Genomic DNA, 8,441 nt, shown 5'->3' on the forward strand with positions numbered 1-8,441 from the left:
AACAGGTAGGTGTCTATTATGAACACAACATAGACATGACAAAAAACGATCTAGTTACATCACCAGCTGTCTTCGGAGGTCGTCTGAAGCCATTTTTTCCCTGCTTGGGAAAATATCACAAGAGACCCACACATCATACAAGCAGTTCAAGACTATATAATAGAATTTGACCCTGAAAAATTTCCCCCTCCTCGAGATAAACCTGTGCGTTCTTACAAGCGGAATGCTGAAGAAACAGCCAAGATTGACCATGAGATTCTTGTTCTGGAAGAGAAACAGGTCATTGAAAAATGTGTCCATGTAGAAGGGGAATTTATTTCAGAGATTTTCACGAGACCAAACAAGAATGGAGGAGTTCGATTAATTCTTGACCTGTCCGAACTCAACAAAAGTGATTAGTACCAACACTTTAAAATGGATAATATTCAATCTGGTATTCTACTCCTCTCAAATGGGTGTTATATGGCTTCAGTAGACCTCCGTGATGCATACTACACAATTCCCATTCACTTAGACTCTCGTAAATATCTCCGCTTCGTATGGAGAAACCAATTATGGCAGTTCAAAGCTTTGCCAAATGGCTTCATATCATCCGCCCCAAGACTGTTCACCAAAATACTGAAATCAGTGCTTGCTTTACTAAGGCAACAGGGACACATAGTTTTGTCGTACTTGGACGACACACTGATAATTGGGAACAATAAAGCAGACACTCACTCAGCTGTGCAAGCCACCACTGACCTTTTGACTAGTCTAGGGTTCATTATTTACTCGGAGAAATCAGTACTTGAGCCATCTCATGAGATTGAATTTCTGGGTTTCCATTTAGATACATCTGAAATGAGAATCGCCCTTCCAGCCAGTAAAAGTAATGACATCCAAGATGCATGTAGATCCTTACTATCTAATAACAAACCTAGTATCCGTGAGGTAGCTAAAGTCATTGGGAAGATTGTGGCTGCCTTACCACTATCTCAGTACGGCCCCTTGCATTACAGGCAGCTGGAAAGGGAAAAAAAAATCAGAGCCCTGAGAAAACAGAAAGGACATTTCGATAGACATGTGAGCCTATCGAATAGAGCCAAGGCAGAAGTAGTTTGGTGGTCATCCCATGCACATCTCGTGTCTAAACCCCTGTACCCAGGGAAAGTATCAAAAGAAATAAGAACAGGTGCTAGTGGACAAGGTTGGGGTGCCACAGACCTGCAATCTAAGACAGGGGGTAGATGGAATGCTCAAGAATTAGCAAGAGCAGCAGGTAATGACATAAACTATCTGGAAATGCTAGCAGCCTGTCAGGGCCTCAAAAGCTTCTGTTCAAATGTCAGAAATGCACATATACTGTTGAGATTAGACAACACCACAGCGGTGACATACTTGAATAACATGGGCGGCGTCAAGTCTGAAGCATAAAATAGTGAAATGACATTGCAAATTTGGGATTGGTGTAGTAGACGACAAATTTGTATAACAGCATCTCACTTAGCAGGCTCTAAGAACACAGAAGCAGATACGATGTTATACTGTAACAGGATAGGTAGGAACATGTACGTTTAAATAAACTGAATATGTCCTTCTTTTCTTTTTCTTTTTTTTTCAGAGCTGCCACAAAGGAAAAGATAATATAGAATGGATGCTAGACAAGACAATATTCACTGAGATAGTGCAGAGGTATGGGTTACCAAACGTAGACTTTTTTGCTACCAGACTGAATGCCCCGCTCCCAACATACGTCTCCTGGAGACCAGATCCAGGGGCATGGGCAGTAGACGCATTCACCATTTATTGGGGACCCCTAGATTTTTATGCGTTTCCCCCCTTTATCCTAGTTGCCAAGTGTCTCCAAAAAATAAGACAAGATGGTGCTAGGGGAATTTTGATAGTGCCCAATTGGCCAACACAGCCCTGGTATACCGTACTACGTAACGTGCTACTGGAGGAGCCCGGGGTATTGCGAAAACACCAATCGTTAACTCAACCTATTACAGGTAGACCCCACCCACTTAAACACCTCTCCCTCTTATGTTGCAGGGTTGGAGCAAACATTTTGTAGCTCAATGGCTGACGGAAGAGACTGCTGATATAATGGCAGCGTTTTGGAGGAAATCTACCAAGGAGCAGTATATGGTGTATATTAGGAAGTGGCAAAGGTTTTGTCACGAGCGTCATTTATGTTGGACCCATACAAAGATGGGAAATTTGTTTGTGTTCTTTAATTCCCTGTACAAAAATGGAGCAAGCTACAGCACCTTGAATACATCAAGGAGTGCACTTGCATCACTGTTGTTCTTCTACGGGACGAGAAATACACCATTTCTACACATCCTTGGATTTGCCGGTACTTCAAGGGTATCTTCAATCTCAGACCACCCACTCCGCAATACAGCTTCATATGGGATGTAGGGAAGGTGCTGAGCTACCTCAGACAAATAACTCCAGTTCACAAGATTTCGCTGTGTCAACACGTTTACTGACACACAAAGTATGTTTTTTACTCGCGTTGACTTCCGCCCAAAGAGTGCAAACACTTTCATACCTAACCCTTGACAATGTGAAGGTGTCCAAAGATTGTGTGGAGATAGCAGTGGCTGATTTGATAAAGCAGAGTCAACCTGGGAATGTTGGAGTGAAAGTAACACTGAAAGCCTTTCCCGAGGATAAGAAACTCTGCGTTGTACACGATGTTAAAGAATACATTAACAGAACAAGCACATTGAGGAAGGAGGAAAATGCACTATTTGTCACCTACAAGCAACCTCACGGGAGGGCATCAAAGCAAACCATCGCTCGATGGATTAAAACTGTGTTGAAAGCATCAGGTATCAACACTGATCTCTTGAAAGCACACTCAACAAGATCAGCGGCAACGTCGTCTGCCAAGAGGAATCATTTTCCATTAGCAGACATTCTCAAACATGCTGGGTGGAAAAGTGAATCCACGTTCAAGAATTTTTACCTGAAACCCAAATCCCAGTTAACGTCTTTTGGACAAGCAGTTCTGGGACAACAGACCTCTAGGAGGGGACAAGATACAGTCCTGTAAACATAGTAGGTAAAGTTGCCCAAAAACATATCTCTGACATCAACCTCTGTTAGCAATGACTACTGTGAAAATCTTTGAAGTCTCATATTATGCAAATTCAGCCAATGGCTAATGCGCAGCCAATGGCTGAATTCTCTACCGTACATTACGAGATAAAATAGAAAATGGGAGGATAGAGAATTCAGCACCCTCCGCTCCCTCCCTTACTCTGAACAGCTCTAAATGTGGCTTATACAAGAACTATTTTATCTCGAAATATTTTTTACAGTAGTCATTAGCTTTTAAAGATGGCGATTGCGCGCGGAACGGCCTCTCATATTATGCAAATTCAGCCAATGGCTAATGCGCAGCCAATGGCTGAATTCTCTATCCTCCCATTACTCATAAAATATAAATTAAATTTCAATGTTTTTCATTTAATTTTCTATTATATTCTGGTATACAGTAACTCCGCCCTGGCTTGAAAACCAAGACCGCGGCCAGTGCCGGTCCCAAGCCCGGATAAAGGAGGAGGGTTGGGGCTCAGCCCCATCCAGTAAAAACCCTACAGGTGCAGAAAGAAACAAAAAAGAATCAACAATCAATGTGGACATGGGAGAGGATGGTTCTCATGCTGGAGAGCTCATGGTGCCGCGTGGGGAAAGCTAATTTCCGGAACCCACTCGGCTGATACCCGTCGTATCTTCTAGGTCTATACCATATGTATAGGTGCTGTAACCTATAAGAACTATGCTTGTAGCACAATCGGACAAAACAAGTTGCAGCAGAGATAAGGAAGTATCCAGATGTGATCAGCAATCAGGAGGTATGGAAAATGACATGAACACGAAACACTACAGAGACGCTGGCGTTGGCTACTATCATATGAAAACCAGCTGAAAATGTCAGAAGGACAGTACTCGGCTGGAGCCCACAGGTCAACACTGGTTTAGCGACGTTGTTTTTTCATAAATAACATGACAAACAACATTTACATTAAATAATTATGACAACCACAATAATCGAGATTGTATTACCCACATAGCCGTGCTGGAAAGAAGAGTGTCCTACAGTGTGAAATACAATGTGAAACAAAGTGTGAGCGCATTTTGAGCACTTCTTTTCGAGCGTTTTAACAAGGTGAACACATTTTGAATCATCAATTCACAGTGTGAAGCAAAACGAAAAAAAGCATTACTCTGTGAACTCTCAAAAAACACACAAATCACAGTGTGTAATCGATCTCCACAATGTTAAATTCGAGCGCTTCCCATAGGCGACTATGTGAGCACATTGTGAGCACACTGTGGGCCACTGTGTTCTTTCCAGCAGGGTCGTTTGGTCCCACCCAATAGGAGATAGTATAGGTACCCGAAAGGTTCCATTGTGTGATTTATTAAGAAATGTATGTATTTCTCACAATAGAGGTTTGTGTGTTAATCTCATGTAACCATGTACAGCTGTAACCCCACCATGACCTGTATAACTGTTAACTGATCCAGGTGAACTAACTTTGTACAAACCTTTGGTGAAAGCAGACAGACCTCGACTTTCCCCTTTTCCTTTCTTCTTTCTCATCTCTACGCAATTCTTCCTCCTCTCTTATTTTTTTTTTCTTCCGATGTGTATTATTAACGAGGGCTGCATGCAAATCAATGCATGCTTAAACTGTAGCCCTTCTGCATCATTCCTTGTATTACTGATACGTTTTACTTTAGATTGTATAAAGACAATTAAGGAAAAAAATGCTTATCTATAATTATAATCATGATTGTACTGCGTATCAGACCGAAATGTACAGCACAATGTATGTACATTTCATGTAGATGTGTGTGCATGAACACTTTTTAAAAAGATTTTTGTTTCTTATTTCGCATTATTTATTTATTTATTTCTCTTCATTTAAAAGGTTAATGAGTGATCACTTCTGCAGCCACCAAAAAAGGAAATTCCAATGGATATAGGGAAAAAAGAATTCAATGTCATGGACGTCATAGCGTCGTATGAAAGCTGTGTCCTTTGAAACACATACCCCTATGGATATCGAAGTGTTTTTGCTTTGAAACAATGTTAAGATATTTATCAATTTCAAATTAAGTATATGTGACCCTGCTCCTCAAAACAAACAAAAAGTCGCCAGACATGAATTTTTAGTTAAGACCATATTCTGAAAGAGCAGACTTTAAGCTTTAAAATGATGTATAACTCAAATCAAATGGACTCTCCTAACTTACCTAAATATTGGAAAGAAAGCACAAACTCAGGAAAAGTGTGAACTGAGAAAGGAGGCTCTGAAGTACAGTGTCTATTCAAGCGCTTAATCTTTACCAAACCGTGCTGGCTGTGCAATGAATGGGACAAAAAACAGGAAGTACACCACCAGAGTAACAACAATGAAGGGATTATAAGAATAAACTGAAATTTAGCATTCTAAAGACACACCTAATCACACTATTCTACCAAAAATGTTCGAGATAAACTGCTAAAAAAAAACACACTTTACTGCCCGTTTTATGATACCAAATTTTAGCATAATGTAAAAGAAGACCCGCTCTTTCAGAAAATATGAAAAAGTCAAGTTCGGCTAGGTTGACCCATTTCACTTATTTTCAGTCCTCACGCAAAATCAGTGTGTGCGACTTTATGTTCGTTTTGAGGTGCACGGTCACATATAGAGCATTTGAAGAGCTCAGTTGCAAAAGGTACTACATCCATTTTCTATCAAAATCCACTTTTTGGTCTTGATGTACTCATTTGTAGGACCTCTTTACATCTATACTTAGTCCAGCGGATATAGAGCAGTGCAGAGTCGCTGGTTAAAAGCTGCAAGTATATTCTGAAGACGGCAATCGGGGAGCAGATCTTGACACCGTTTGAGCTGTATACGTGCCTGCTGGAGGTCGCCAACCTTGTGAATCAGCGACCAATTGGCAGGATTCCGACCGATCCCGATGACGGCAACTACCTAGGTCCCAATGATATGCTGTTGGGGCGTGCATCTAGCGACGTCGCTCAAGGGCCGTTCCGGGAAACGAGAAATCCGAGGCATCGTGTCGATTTCATTCAGCGGATTGTCGACACATTCTGGCATCGCTGGACGAGAGACGTTCTCCCGTTGTTAGCGCCGCGACAGAAATGGCACGTCGATCGCCGCAACGTACGTGTCGACGACGTCGCGATGATGGCTGACGCGAACGGACCATCGCCCGCGTTATCCAAGTCTACCCGGGACCGGATGGTATAAGGTGCGCAATGTGAAGGTGAAAACGCCAACTGCTGAGTATCGACGTCCAGTTACGAAAATCGCGGTGATCTACCCAGCTGAAGGATACGACGAGTGATTTGTATGTGATAAATTCAGTGTTGAAGCGATCATGAGGAGAGATTTCCTCATTGGGTGGAGATCAGGATGTTTCGCGGAGCGAAGCGGTTTAATTCTGGTTAGCAAAATTTGCGTTTGAGTTTCCTTCATTAGTAATTTGAGGACACCATAGACGACTTGCGCAATGAGTGAAAGTTGTCATTTGTCACGTTTCGCGCAGTTTCTAATTGTGCCATTTAGTTAGTTAGCAGCTGACCGACGTCAAGACTGCACTGGTCGCGTCATGGGATGCGAACGCTGACTCGCCCGTTTTTCCAGAAGACTCATGCAAGTCAAGTTTCTAGTCCCGCCACAGGAGTAAGTTGTTTAATACCGGAAAATGTGAAATGAACATTAAAAACTGAAAAGAAAGCAAATTAGAGTATGCTTTAGCGAACTTGTGAACTCATTTGAACGCAGTTACCATAGCCGCATTTGCACCTACTAACATCGCGATTGTTAAAATCGCGATATTTGGTTCCATCCTTTACACTCGCGCAAAAGCATGCGAAGTTTGAGCTTCACGAAACATCGCGATTTTTTGGTCGGTAGTGCGTATAACCTCTTTTCAACGCGGTAGCTGAGTGGAAGCGCGCGCTATTCTGGTCGTTTTCACTGCAGTGGTGCTTAGTGCAGTACATGTATATTTTGTTCACAGCCAGCTGGTTGGAACGTTGAGCCAGGGCTTTTTATCAGTACAATGCACACATAAATTTGTGTTTCTCTCGAGTGTTTACTTACGGTAAAACACATACGTATCACATACGTAGTAGGTGTGTAAAACTTCATCTAAGTATGGAAAAGTTGATGAAAGCAGCATTCAGGAGGATCATGAAATTTCGCCGATATGACGAAAGTGAGAAGTAGGACTTGGAAGTGAGGACTGGTATTTTATCAAGCGACAGCAAGAACTCGCCATTGTTTCACCAACATCGTATCCCGTGAGCAGTATGGGCACTCCCACAATCAACGCATTTCTGGGAGAACATTATTTTGTTAAGTCGTCATGGGGTGAGGATACATGAAAAACTTCAGGTTTGCTACTAATTTTCACATACTAGTTTCATCAGGGAGAGGGAGGTGAGAGACCACGAGCCGATCGAGGATCGGCCGTTTAGACCTGTACACTGTACCAGGCGCGCCGGAAGCAGTTTTGGATTGGGGGGGCAAACATTGGAGGGGGCTCAAGATTAGACCATGCATATGTTACACAATATACACATACACACACACACACACACGCGCGCGCGCACACACATCTATTATATATATATATATATATATATATATATATATATATAATGTAAAGTGGCATACGGCGGGTCGAAACATGGGGGAACCATAAAGTAATTTTGACGGTCTGTATGCTTGTGCGTGTGTGCGTGAACAATAATGGGACTACAATACATTACGGAATGTGATACATTCAACAACGCAGTCATTGAGGAACATTGGAAGTTTTCCTTACATGGATTATGGAATGACGGTGTGAAACGATCGACAAATTACATACTGTCAGCAACATCAGGTGAATGGCATAACAATAAAATGCGAGCGAGCGAAGCGAGCGAGCTTGAAAATTTTGATATTCTACAGTTCCAAAACTGGAGTTTTAATTGTAGCTATATTTCGCTTTGAAATAAATGGGGGCGCATCGGGCGCATATGCTGGCAATTATTGGCAGCAACATTAGGAGAATGGCATAACGATTCAATGCGAGCGAGCGAAGCGAGCGAGCTTGAGAATTTTGACATTCTACAGTCCCAAAACTGGGGTTTGTAGCTTTATCTTTCACTTTGGAAATTAATGGGGTGGCGCATCGGGCGCAACTGCTGGCAATTACTGGCAGCAACATTAGGAGAATGGCATAACGATTCAATGCGAGCGAGCAAAGCGAGCGAGCTTGAGAATTTTGACATTTAACAGTTCAAAAACTCCCGTTTGTAGCTATATCTTTCGCTTTGGAAATTAAGGGGGGGGGCATCGGACGCAACTGCTGGCAATTACTGGCAGCAGCATTAGGAGAGTGGCATAACGATTCAATGCGAGCGAGCGAAG

General features: G+C 42.3%; 1 pseudogene; it reads left to right on the forward strand.

Annotated features, from left to right (window-relative positions):
- The first annotated feature begins 2,022 nt into the window (after positions 1-2,022).
- Positions 2,023-3,043, forward strand: LOC140240309 (uncharacterized; annotated as a pseudogene).
- Positions 3,044-8,441: the final 5,398 nt, after the last annotated feature.

Source organism: Diadema setosum, chromosome 16, assembly GCF_964275005.1.
Source record: "Diadema setosum chromosome 16, eeDiaSeto1, whole genome shotgun sequence".
Taxonomy (NCBI): Eukaryota; Metazoa; Echinodermata; class Echinoidea; order Diadematoida; family Diadematidae; genus Diadema; species Diadema setosum.